General features: G+C 46.6%; 1 long non-coding RNA gene across 3 annotated transcripts in view; it reads right to left on the minus strand.

Moving 5' to 3' along the window:
- Positions 1-1,211: 1,211 nt before the first annotated feature.
- LOC138753954 (uncharacterized) overlaps positions 1,212-13,735 on the minus strand; it is a 67,517-nt gene continuing 54,993 nt past the window's right edge. For all 3 annotated transcript variants that reach the window (XR_011351516.1, XR_011351518.1, XR_011351519.1), the window contains 3 exons: positions 2,420-2,528; positions 1,970-2,088; positions 1,212-1,568 (listed from right to left, as the gene is read on the minus strand). This is a non-coding gene — a long non-coding RNA (uncharacterized lncRNA). The remainder of the gene's footprint in view (positions 1,569-1,969; positions 2,089-2,419; positions 2,529-13,735) is intronic.

The raw sequence follows: 13,735 nt of genomic DNA on the forward strand, positions 1-13,735 counted from the left end.
GGTCGAGGGGGATGGGAGTATAATACCACGTGCAATAATTTAAAAAAAAATAGTTCACAATTGAATGTAATGTAATTATATTGTGGTTTAAAATTTATAAATAAAGTATTAAAAAAAAGCATGTGTATGACATCACATACAACTCTGAGATTCTTTTACCGTGGGTGATACAGAATGACCACTTATTGGTAGTGTAAAAAAAAACTAAACGTACACATGTAAGCAAATGAAGAAATGTAAACAAACTGACTAAGCAATGGAGAGGAAAAAAAATCAATAAAGTGCACAAGTAAGAGTCCTTAAATGAGTCCCTGATTGAGTTTGTCATTGAGGAGTCTGATGGTGGAGGGGTAGCAACTGTCCCTGAACCTGGTGGGGCAAGTCTTGTGGCACCTGCACCTCTTTCCTGATAAGAACAGAGCGTGTGCTGGGTGGTGTAGATCCTTGATGATTGCTGCTGCTCTCCAATGGCAGCATTCCCTGTATATGTTCTCAATGGTGGGGATAGTTATGTACCTCCAATCCACCACAGTCATCTCGGGGACAATGTGCATTGTGGGTGATGTTCAGTCTGATGTACAGACTGGGAGAGCTCCTCTCACCGCCAGTCCAAGTCCTGATGCTTGTTTGCGAGCCCTGGCAGTGAGGCATTCTGCCAGATGACTCAGGGAGCCACCGCACCATGTCCATCGAGTCTTCGTCTCTCAGTGTCTGCAGGATGTTTCATGCTGGCCTCTGCTTGATGGATATGTGACCCAAGGTCTTTCCCATGAAAGATAGGTGGTGTGGCAAAATCCAGCTGATTGGGAAACTGTGCAGCAATGGGGCCAGGCCCATGCTTTGTGACATCTGGGCCAGGTAGAACCTCAACAGGTAGCGGCACTTGGAGCCTATAGATGACACTTTCCTTATTCTAATATATCCTAATTTCAAACTAACATCTTCCAAAAGCATGAGCTATGATATTCCGAATTTTGATTTCTTTAATCCAATAAATTCAACTCTGTGGCTATTACTTTATGCAGTTTTAATTTGTTGATAAAACAGATAAACATTTTGCAAGGCTTCGCATTAAGACTTTCATAACAATGAATAACAAAGTATTCACTCTGCGATAGAGATATAAAATGCATATAAAGAAGCTCAAACTTTAAAGAGATACATAACGATATTTAAAGAGACAAAAACATTCAAAGAAATATTTCTCATGCTCACACTTTCTTCACATCCTGAAAAATAATGAGCCCTTGTACTTTGGTTTCACGCACAGCCTGCTGCAGCCACACATGAAGGAGGTCATCAGGATGAGGGCCACATTGGGTACGTCCTTACTCTCATTGTCTGGTGACTTGTACATGACGACTCTTCAGGCCCTTTCCACCTTTGGCGGATTTGCTGAAAGTGTTGTGGAGAAGGATGCAAGGATCCTTGTCATGGTTCATCCCCGGCAACGGTGTGACAGAGGGCTCTCCAATTTATGGGCTTCTTCCGGGAACACACACACAGAGACGGACATCCAGAACTGCAGGAAGACCATCAACTCGCTCGACTGCCTGAAACCTGTTGGTCTTTCAGCACACAGAGATGTCGGTGAGGGAATGCTGCCGTCTGGCACATTCCAGGCTATAGGAGTACGTGCTGAGGCACAGCCAATGTGAGGGCACAGAGGGGAAGGTCTTCAGTCTAGAGTCCTCCCATTACTGGGCCTTGAGGGGCTGAGGAAAGCCCCTTAAACAACAGAAGAGGGTGGTAATGGTGTAATTAGAGAGTGTATGGAACAATGAGCAGTGATGGGAATATGTGGACATGACAGTAAAGATGCAGAGATGTGGAACAGTTTTCCTTTTGCAAATAATTTATTGTGAATAAAGTCTATTTTGGAGAATATGTACTTATTTATCCTTTTATATTTATTTTGCATTTTTGGCAAATTGTGATAATTTAATGTATACTCTTGTAGTTGACGTACCTGTTTGGATATTTCAGGACATCCATACATTGTACTGTGAATATAACAGTAAAGTCTCATCATCTTCATCAGAAGTGGAATCAGATCTTCAACATCACTCTGTGGAACCTCTTCCTCACCTTAAAAAAACCCTCTGTCAGATGTCTGCTTCTTCTTTCCAGGCAGCAGGTACCAGCTTGCGGGCCTTCAAGTGGCCTATATAGGATTGTCCATCAGTCTGGTGGGCCCAGTCCCACACTCTGCAGTCATCTCTGCAATGGTGGGTGACTGCAGAGAATGTGGGTCTGGGTGCAGCAGAAGGACCAGCAATTTAGAAATAAAATCTCACCCCCCACCTCCACCCCCTCCCCGCCCCCTTTAAGAAGGACGATGTGGTTGCATCGTTAACGTTTGTCAATGGGCTCTGTTCGTTCCGAGAATGGGAACATTCCCTTGAGCGAGGCTGTGTACCTGGAGTGGTGAATTCTCCCCCCGAGACGCCGCCAGTGTGGATCATGCAGCGATTTGACGTAAGGTCAGCTGTTGCTGAGAGGCAGGTCCTCCGAGAACACACCAGTGTCTGAGGAGGAGGGAGAAGAAAATGCAGTTGGAATGAATACAGTCACCGCATCTCCCTACCCTTTCCCAAATTAAACACACAGAGAGAAAAAAACAACCCAGTTTAACGCCAGCCGCTGCGATTTTGCAGATCGATTCCATTGAAGAGTTGAGAGGCTGCAAATTCAGGTAGGTGCATTGAAGATTTTCCTTTCTAATCGCTTGGACGGAGGAATTCGTTCCAGGGAAGGAGTCGCTGGTCAGGGCTGTTATGCAATGTAGCACCCACTTCCTTCTGGCTGGCTTCTGCCGGAGGTGAGGGGAGGGGGACCTGTCTGAGCTTCTCTCGCACGCTTGCGTTACAGCCGAGGAGCAGATGGTATGGGGGTAAATCCCATGCATCGTGGCTCTTGGAAATGCAACAAGCGGGAGGGGACCGTCTGCTCTTGAACCCGGGGTGGGGGGGAGGGGGGGGGGGGGGGAAATCAGCCCCCGTTCAGCACCGTGGACAGCGCTTCGAGCTCACTCGAGGGCTTCAAGCTCTGCACCCACCAGGCAGGAATGAATCAAATGCATCCAAGAGAGAAAAATAATTGCAGCGTTATTATTCCCGCTACGGAAGACTGGAATTTACTGTTTTTAAAAAATATATATTGTATTCATCCTTTTTGTGGCTACTTTGGGGGGAGGGGGTGGGTGTGAGTAGCTGCGTGGGGAACGCCACATTCGGCAGAAAGCCCCACTCCCCACGCACTTGCCTGAGCGAGAACCATCCCCTCTCCTCTCTGCAACACCCTGATATGTTTCAGGTTCTCCACGCCAGCCTCCCTCCGTTGGACTGACGGCGTCAATCTCAGCCCCATCGAGATGGACTGTGCAGCAGGCGATGTTGCTCTCCGCAACTTTATGGGGCACTGGAAGGGGGCTATCAGCCACCCCTCCCCTCCCTTCTTCCACCACCCGTGTACAACCATATACCCATCAGCACCGCTGGTGCTGCGGACAATGGCTTAGCAGCTAAAGATAGGGATCGGTGTGGTGGTAAACCAGATACCCCCAAGAACTAGCAGGGTTACCCTCAGGACCCCGACGGTAGCGTGAATTACAAGCGTGGGATGATAATAATTTGCCCTCAGAAAACTGCTCACCTGACCGCTGGGCAATTGGAAAACGAGCAGAAGGATGCACAAAGGCCACTGTGACAGCCGAGCTAAAGTTTTATACAGCTGCAATGTGACCTCTTTACTTTTACACTCCAGGAAACTAGATCATAAAATGGCTGGATGAATTTTGATGCATTATATTCTCTTCCCTGTTGCCTCTGGCCCATACTGAATCAGTGCGGACTGATACCAGAGACCTGATTCCGCTGTCTCCTCCTTTCACCCGCTGCATCCTCCCTGTGTTCTACTCCCATGACAAGCAATGGAGTGAAAATCTCTCCTGGCTGTTACCTTGGGAACCCCTGCGTGGGCGATGGAGCCTATGAAACGCATTAATCGTGACAAGGGGAAAACAAGTTTCTGCATTGTGTTGTAAGGGAACACACAAGAAGAGGAAAAAGGTCCTCTCAACGTTGTCCCATCATTCACAATTATTACAGCTGGGGAGGCAACAAGTGTGGCTACTTCCTGGTCCCTCTCATGTGCTGAGCTCGCAAGGTTTAACAAAAGAACCATAGACACAGCCCAGCAAAGGCAATTCAGTGCATCTCGTCTGTGCAAATTATTATTCTGCCAGGAGAGGAATAATGAGGCTTCTGAGACCATTGCAATCTTATACACTGAGGTGCATAGGAATGTCCTGGGCATTATGTACCCTGTCGCACAGTGGTTCTCAACCTTTTTCTTGCCACTCACATCCTTCTTTAAACAATCCCTATGCCATCGGTGCTCTGTGATTACTAAGCGATTGCTTAAGGTGGGATGTGAGTGGGAAGGGAAGGTTGAGAATCACTGCTCTAAACCCAATTGTTACTGAAATATCTTACTGGAGAAAAATGGTCATTGGCCCATTTCCTTTGGAGTTACAAAACTGTGCCCAAAACGAGTTAATTAGGTATGATTAAAAAAAAAGTAGTTTTCAAACTCCCCCCCCCCCCCCCCACACACACACACACACCACCTTAAGCAATCCCTTGCCAATCACAGAGTACCGATGGCATAGGGATTACTTAAAGTGAGATGTGAGTGGAAAGAAAAATGGTTGAGAACCCCTGCGAGTGTAGCATAAACCCATTATGAACCAGGATGTCCAGGTGCACTGAGTTAAACAAATGATCAATACCCCCTTGGGTATTGGTTCAATCACTGTTGAATACTGGAAGTCACAAATCCAATCTGTACCAATCCTTCAGTCCTGTTAACCTGATGAGGCCCCTGGAGGATTATAAACCCTGCCTGATAAATGAACTCGTCATAGGGTCCAACAGCACTGAAGCGTCCTTGCCATCTGTTTACACTGATCCTACATTCACCTGTTTTTAAACTTCATTCTATTGGTTAATAATTCCTATTACACACAGAAATGAATTCTCACTTCTTGAAATAGAATTTATCATGCCCCTGAATTTTAACCATCCCTCCACACCAAATGGAAAATAGTACATCAATTTAAAAAAAATATATTTATATCACACCTGCCCTCCCTTTGATAATAGTCAATATCCACTATGGTTTCCATATAAAGTTTCTGTGAGAATAATTGCTTTGTAGACATTTGTTGCTGTATACCTAGAGCCTGGGTGATTATTAGAAAAACATTCAAAACGATTTAAATTTAACTATCTTTTAAATTGTGAGACTCCGGAAAGTGAGGAGCAATTGTTTGCTAATTCTGTGATTATATAACCTCTGAAAATCTGTCACCTTAAATAATGTTTACGCAGAGTGTATGAACCCTGCCAGCTTTGCAAGAAGCCTGCACAAGACACATCAGCAGATGTTTGATGTCAAGGAGCACAGATTTTATCTGAAATTAAGAGGTTGATACATGGCTGGTGAAAATAATAGGTTGGATGGAAAATAACAGCAAAATATTAATTTTTAGAGGAATTTGTCTATGTCTTGTCCACCGAGAGACAGGAAATGATAATCTTCTCGAGGTGTGGATTTATTTGGGAGGGTTTCAATGGCAAGTAACTGACTCATATTAAGGATATAATTTCTATTCCTGAAATGCTGATGTTTTTTTAATAAAGGTACTTTTAAAGCAGTGAACTATCATACGGTGCAGCATAACAAGGAGCAATTAAGACAGGTTCAAAAGCTTGCTCAAGGAGTTCTCCTTTAATTGAAGTCTTACAGCAGTGGTTCCACTCACATCCCACTTTAAGTAATCCCTATGCCATCGGTGCTCTGTGATTAATGAGGGATTGCTTAAGGTGGGATGTGAGCGGGAAGGGAAAGTTGAGAACCCCTGCTCTAAACCCAATTGTCACTGAAATATTTTGCTTGAGAAAAATGGTCATTGGCCCATTTCCTTTGGAGCTCTGAAACCGTGCACATAACGAGTCAATGAGGGACGATTAAAACAGTGGTTTTCAACCTTTTTCTTTCCACCCACATCCCACCTTAAGCAATCCCTTACTAATCACAGAGCTCCGATGGCATAGGGATTACTTAAAGTGGGATGTGAGTGGGAAAGAAAAGGTTGAGAGCCACTGCCTTACAGGAAGCAAGGGAGAGCGAGGCTTGGAGGGATAGGGGTGAGGAGGGGAATCCCAGAGCTTAAGGCCTCATTTCCAATGCCAGAGGACAATTTGAACTTGCGATGCACAAGAGAACACAACTAAAGGAGTAAAAAAAAATGTCTGAACGTGGTTAACAACTGAGGAGATAACAGCAAGAAGGAGGAATAAGCCCACGGAAGGTTTGAAGACTTGGATGGATATTTTTAAATTACATCTCTGCCAGATGAGAGTAAATGGAACACTCTTCTTGTTCAGATAATAAGATGTAACATCTTACACTGGTGGCTTTTACATTCTGAATCTAGAGTTCAAAAGAAACGACTGGGTGAAGCTTATCACCTCAACAGCATCCTCTTGCCTGTGGTGGGAGTGTTGCGGACTATAGAGCAGAGGGCATGCAGTTGAGGAGAGGGATGGGAGGTTCACAGCCAATTTTAACCATTACAATTAAGGTATTATGTTAAGCAAATACAAGATTGAAGCAAGAAGATAGTGCTGAGATTAAAGATCAGCCACAATCGAACTGAAAACCAGAGTAGGAACTGAATGGTCCATTACCTTCTCTTTTGTAATGCTTGGCTAGGTTGCTGTGTTTTTGGGAACTGGCAGATGTGTGAACCTGTTCATTAATTAGAGTGATTTAGTGAAGAGTTCAGAGTGATCTCACCTGTGAGGGTGTCATCGATATCACTCAGAACCAAGAACAGTAGAGACCCATCAGGAGAGCTTCACTCGATCACAGGATCACAAGATACAGGCCCATCGAGTCTGCCCCACCCATCCTCCCAGTCAGCCCCACTCCCCAGCCTTCTCCCCGTAACCCTTGATGCCCTGGCTAATTGAATATCTGTCAATCTCTGATCAGCAGCTTAATCCACCATCACCCCTCATGGATGCGAGCCAAGGACAACAAACATTAAACCGTCTAAAGTAATTCCTTTTATAGCATTGGGTTCTTGTGGCTCCACCTGTCTACTTAGAATAAACTCTGATCATATCCCAGTAATGAGATCCAACAGTGCTGGTAAAGGACATAACAGTCGGGTTCTAAAAGGACACCATTGTTAAAATTGTCCTGTTAAGAGGTGCCCCTGGGAAGGAGATGCCTTTGGCATCATGGGGGGAATTAGAGGTAGAGAGGGTGAGCAAATTTAAGTTCTTGGTAGTCACTAGCTTGGAGGATCTTTCCTGGACCCACTAATGGCATCATGAAGAAAGAATGTCAGCACCTCTACTTGAAAACATTTGACAAACTCCAGGCCACCCAGCCCTATTCCCGTTCCTCAGCTCCACCCCTATAGCCTCATTAGACGAGCCCTCTGGTCTAAGCTGCCTGACCACAGCTGTGATATTTTCTCTGATGAGCAATACCACTTCTCCTCCTTTCATTTCCCCCACTCCGTTCTATTGCGTCTAATGCCTTGGGACTTTGTGGAGGTTTGGCACCACATCGGAAAATCTGGCAAATTTCTGCAGATGTATGGTGGAAAAGTGTACTGACCAGCTACCTCGTGGTCTGATTTGGAAACACCAATACCCTTGAGTGTAAAGCCCTGCAAAAGCTGGTGGATATGGCGCAGGACATCACAGGCAAAACCCTCCTCACCATCGAGAACATCTACAGGGTGCCATCGGAGAGCAGCAGCAATCATCAAGGATCCACACCACCCAGCACACGCTCTGTTCTCGCTGCTGCCATCAGGAAAGAGGTGTCGATGCCACAAGACTCGCACCACCAGGTTCAGGGCCAGCTGCTTCCCCTCCACCATCAGACTCCTCAACAACAAACTCAATCAGGGACTCATTTAAGGACTCTTACTTGTGCACTTTATTGATTTTTTTTCCCTCTCCATTGCTTAGTCAGTTTGTTTACATTTATTTATTTGTTGCATTTGTACATTGAGTACAGATTTTTGCCCTATTGATAAATGGTAATTCAACCTTGCCCGCAGGAAAAAGAATTTCAGGGTTGTATGTTATGTCATATATGTACTCCGACAATAAATCTGAAATCTGATTGCAGCATACAACACAGTCATTAATGTGATGTCTCGGGTGTATGTTTAATCAGTAATGCAAGATTTAACCTTTGTAAATGGCAACTTGATTAAAGCTTTATCACTGTGTGGTGATCACAGTCTGGGTAGCCACAGCTAGATGACTATATCCTTTCCTTCTTCTGATGAGCTGTGGGTGATCACATTGCTTCCAGGTGAGTGAATAATAATCATCCAGTATCTCGAAAAAGTTAATGCCAAGACCGCACACGTTGTGTCTCTTGGTGAAAATTGCACAGATAAATCACCGAGGCCAAGGGCAAATGGTTAACTTTCCACCAATCTTGTTGCTCTCAATCATTTTAAATTTTAAATGTTAAATGTAGATGCACAGCACGGTAACAGGCCCTTTTGGCCCACCTCACCCACCCCGCCCCCCCACTCGGGGCCACAGCACATTTAAAGGGGGTCACAGACTGAAATCACAATTTAAAAAAAAATTACACCAGTCGGAGAGAACTATGGAAGAAGCCAACTAAACCTGACTGCTCTCCAGAGAAGGGGGCCTATAAACTTTGAGCAGGGTCATAGGGGGACCATAGCCAAACAAAAAGGAGTTGAGAGTGGCTGGGTTGGGGTACAATTGGTATAAAAATGGGTGGCTAATGGTTAGCATGGTCTTGCTGGACTGAGGCCTGTTTCCATGCTGAAGAATCAATGTGCCCATAGTGTCCTCACCAACAAACTCCAGTATGTTTTCCAAAGGGTGGGAAGAAACCGGAGCCCCTGGGGAAAACCCATGTAGACGCGGGGTGAACGTACCAACTCCTTACAGAGAGTGTGGGATTCAAACCCCGGTCCCAATTGCTGGCGCTGTAAAGGCACTGTGCTAACAACTACCAACTGGGCTGCCCTATTTGATTTTGGAGCACAGTATCAAGACGTAAAATTACAGCAAGGGGTGAGGCCATTTGGTCCACTGATTCTGTACAAGTTCCATGTGAGAGCCATCCTTTCAGTTCCTTTCTGCCCTGCCTTCTCCCTAGGACACTGCAAATTCTTTTCCCTCAGATAACTATCCCTTCTGAGGCTGATGCTATAATTGCCCCTAAAAATACATTCCAGATTCCAACCACTCACTGCACAAGGATATTTTCTTCATATCATTCTTCATTTTATGTTGGTGTGTGTGTGTGTCTGTCTGTGTGTATGTGTCTATGTCTGTGTGTGTGTGTGTGTGTGTGTGTCTGTCTGTCTGTCTGTGTATGTCTATGTCTGTGTGTCTGCGAGTGTGTGTTTGTATGTCTGTGTGTGTATGTGTCTGTGTGTGTGTGCGCGTGTGTGTGTTTGCGAGTGAATGTTTGCATGTGTGTGTGTGTTTGCGAGTGAGTGTGTGTTTGTGAGTATGTGTTTGCATGTGTGTGTGTTTGCGAGTGTGTGTGTGTGTGTGCGAGCATACACACATATATTCTTATTATATTCTCAACCAGCCCAACCACAAGAAAATATGTCCCTAGATCTCACTGTTCTTGTACTTTATGCATTTTTTTTGAATCGTGACTTTTATTTATGTTTCTTCATATTCTTCCCACTTTTCTCAACTTTACCTTTCATTCAGCAATCCGTCCGTTCCACCACAATCCGTCCGTTCCACCACAATCCGTCCGTTCCACCACAATCCGTCCGTTCCACCACAATCCGTCCGTTCCACCACAATCCGTCCGTTCCACCATCTTATCCCCACCTCCTCAAAATCTCGAATCACAGTTCTACACAGTGCAAACTGCCCCTCCCGAAGGAAAATCCTCCCTCATTACTGCCCCTTTTTTTTAATAAACACGCAAACTTTATTCAACAATAACAAGACACAGGATACACATGGAACTACAATGAAAACCATAAACCACCATAAACACGTGGCAACAAAACCGCGAGAAGCAGGAACCACGACCACCTTTCTGTCCCCAGTTTTCTTTCTTCTTTCTTTGGCTTGGCTTCGCGGATGAAGATTTATGGAGGGGTATGTCCACGTCTGCTGCAGGCTCGTTGGTGACTGACAAGTCCGATGCGGGACAGGCAGGCATGGTTGCAGCGGTTGCAGGGGAAAATTGGTTGGTTGGGGTTGGGTGTGTTGGGTTTTTCCTCCTTTGTCTTTTGTCAGTGAGGTGGGCTTTGCGGTCTTCTTCAAAGGAGGTTGCTGCCCGCTGAACTGTGAGGCGTCAAGATGCACGGTTGGAGGCGATATCAGCCCACTGGCAGTGGTCAATGTGGCAGGCACCAAGAGATTTCTTTAAGCAGTCCTTGTACCTCTTCTTTGGTACACTTCCGTCTCGGTGGCCAGTGGAGAGCTCACCATAGAACACGATCTTGGGAAGGCAATGGTCCTCCATTCTGGAGACGTGACCCACCCAGCGCAGTTGGGTCTTCAGCAGCATGGATTCGATGCTTGCGGATTTTGCCAGCTCGAGTACTTCGATGTTGGTGATGAAGTCATTCCAATGAATGTTGAGGATGGAGCGGAGACAGCGCTGATGGAAGCGTTCTAGGAGCCATAGATGATGCCGGTAGAGGACCCATATTCGGAGCCGAACAGGAGCGTGGGTATGACAATGGCTCTGTACATGCTTATCTTTGTGTGTTTCTTCAGGTGGTTGTTTTTCCAGACTCTTTTGTGTAGTCTTCCAAAGGCACTATTTGCCTTGGCGAGTCTGTTGTCTATCTCGTTGTCAATCCTTGCATCAGATGAAATGGTGCAGCCGAGGTAGGTAAACTGGTTGACCGTTTTGAGTTCAGTGTTCCCGATGGAGATGTGGGGGGGCTGGTGTCATGGTGGGGAGCTGGCTGATGGAGGACCTCAGTTTTCTTCAGGCTGACTTCCAGACCATACATTTTGGCAGTTTCCGCAAAACATGCGCTGGAGAGCTGGCTCTGAATGGGCAACTAAAGCGGCATCGTCTGCAAAGAGTAGTTCAAGGACAAGTTGCTCTTGTGTCATGGTGTGAGCTTACAGGCGGCTCAGATTGAAGAGACTGCTACCCGTGCGGTTCCGGATGTAACACCGTCTTCATTGTTGAGGTTCTTTCATGGCTTGTTTCAGCATCATGCTGAAGAAGATAGTAAAGAGGGTTGGTGCAAGGACACAGCCTTGCTTCATGCCGTTGTCAGTGGAGAAGGGTTCGGAGAGCTCATTGCTGTATCTGACCCGACCTTGTTGCTTTTCATGCAGTTGGATAACCATGTTGAGGAACTTTGGGGGGGGGGGGGCATCCGAGGTGCTCTAGTATTTGCCAAAGCCCTTTCCTGCTCATGGTGTCAAAGGCTTTGGTGAGGTCAACAAAATTGATGTAGAGTCCTTTGTTTTGTTCTCTGCACTTTTCTTGGAGCTGTCTGAGGGCAAAGACCATGTCAGTAGTTCCTCTGTTTGAGCGAAAGCCACACTATGATTCTGGGAGGACATTTTCGGCGACACTAGGTATTAGTCTATTAAGGAGAATCCTAGCGAAGATTTTGCCTGCAATGGAGAGCAGCGTGATTCCCCTGTAGTTTGAGCAGTCTGATTTCTCGCCTTTGTTTTTGTATAGGGTGATGATGATGGCATCACGAAGGTCCTGAGGCAGCTTTCCTTGGTCCCAGCAGAGCATGAAAAACTCATGCAGTTTGGCATGCAGAGTTTTGCTGCCAGCCTTCCAGACCTCTGGGGGGATTCCATCCATACCTGCTGCTTTGCCACTTTTCAGTTGTTCAATTGCCCAGTTTTACACTTCAAATTAAAACACGATTTTCACCATCGACCACACACGTAATCGTCTGGTGGGGGGGTGAACTTGGCCACTGTCCCCTCGGACACTGCGTGCTCCTGCTCCAACACTGCACGGGCCCTGAGGTAACCCCAAAAGGCGGGCAGGCAATCAGCTCGCCCCACCCTCTTGACTACCCACTGCCTTGACCTGTGAATAGCCAATTTTGCCAACCACAACAGCAACTGCACAGTAAAGAGATCCACCGAACACCCGGTCCCCTTTCGCACCAGGCGGTTGCAGGTCAGGAGCATTGGGGGGGGGGGGGGGGGGGGGGGGTCGAAGTGCAACCAGAATTTGAGGAGCAGCTCCTTCAGGTAGCCGAAGAGGGGCTGCAGACTTACACACTCCACAAAGATTGGGACATCATCTGCTCCTGGCCGCAGAAGTGACGGGGCGCCGGGGTGTCAGTGAACCGACTCAGGAAATGGTTACACAGCACTGCTTGGTGCAGCGCTCTCCACCCCACATCCCTGATGTAAAGGGGGAGGACTCCTGTATCAGGAACTTCCACTGGGGGCCCCCACTCGCCGCTGGGCAGTAAAACAGACCCCCCGGCATGTCCGGATGGCTGACGAGGGCGAGAAAGTGGAAAGTTTGCAGGAGCCGAACAGGAACCGCTCTGGTGCATCCAAGAATGGCCAGCACAAATCACCGCGAGACAGCTCATGCAGTGCCGCACCGGCGACCGTAAAAACCTGTTGGGCTTTGGGTTCATTTCTGCTCCTCCCATAGTGTGACCCTCGCCCACCTCAGAACGGCTCCTCCCAGGGTACAGCCCCTCCACCCACCGTGTGGCCTTCCCACAGTATTACCCCTCTCACAGTGTGCCCCCAATACCCCACACTGTGCAGTACTCGTCTGTGGGGATGTCGTCGGGAATGTAAGGATAAAATGGGTAAGAGCAGCTATTCTTAATGGGAGCTATAAGGAACCTACCCATCTCACCGGCCCTGCCCTCCACCCAGGGCCACAGCACATTTAAAGGGGGTCAGGGAATGAAATCACAATTTTAAAAAAATAACTCCATTCGGAGAGAACTATGGAAGAAGCCAACTAAACCTGACTGCTTCCCAGGGAAGGGGGCCCATAAACTTTGAGCAGGGTCATAGGGGGACCATAGCCAAACAAAAAAGAGTTGAGAGTGGCTGGGTTGGGGTACAATTGGTATAAAATTGGGTGGCTGATGGTCTTGCTGGACTGAGGCCTGTTTCCATGCTGAAGAATCAATGTGCCCATAGTGTCTATTAATCCAGTGGTTCTCAACCCTTTTCTTTACCAAACACACAACTTTAAGTATTCCCTTTGCCATCGGTGCTCTGTGATTAGTAAGGGATTGCTTAAGGTGGGATGTGGCCGGGAAGAAAAAGGTTGAAAACCACTGTTTTAATCGTACCTCATTGACTTGTTATGTGCACGGCTTCATAGCTCCAAAGGAAATGGGCCAATGACAAATTTTCTCTAGCAAAATATTTCAGTAACAATTGGGTCTAGAGCAGTAATTCTCAACCTTCCCACTCCACTCACACACCACTTTAAGCAATCCCTTACTCATCACAGAGCATCGATGGCGTTGGGAACACTTAAAGTGGGATGTGAGTGGAAAGAAAAAGGTTGAGACCCACTGTATTAATCCAAGACCCTTATTACCCTCCACCCTTAATGAACCCTGCCAACCTCCCCCCCTCCCAATACCAAGATCCCATAAGATGAATAATTCTCAAATTTTTGGGGTGTAGGGGAA

Source organism: Narcine bancroftii, chromosome 2 (genome assembly GCF_036971445.1).
Source record: "Narcine bancroftii isolate sNarBan1 chromosome 2, sNarBan1.hap1, whole genome shotgun sequence".
NCBI lineage: Eukaryota > Metazoa > Chordata > Chondrichthyes > Torpediniformes > Narcinidae > Narcine > Narcine bancroftii.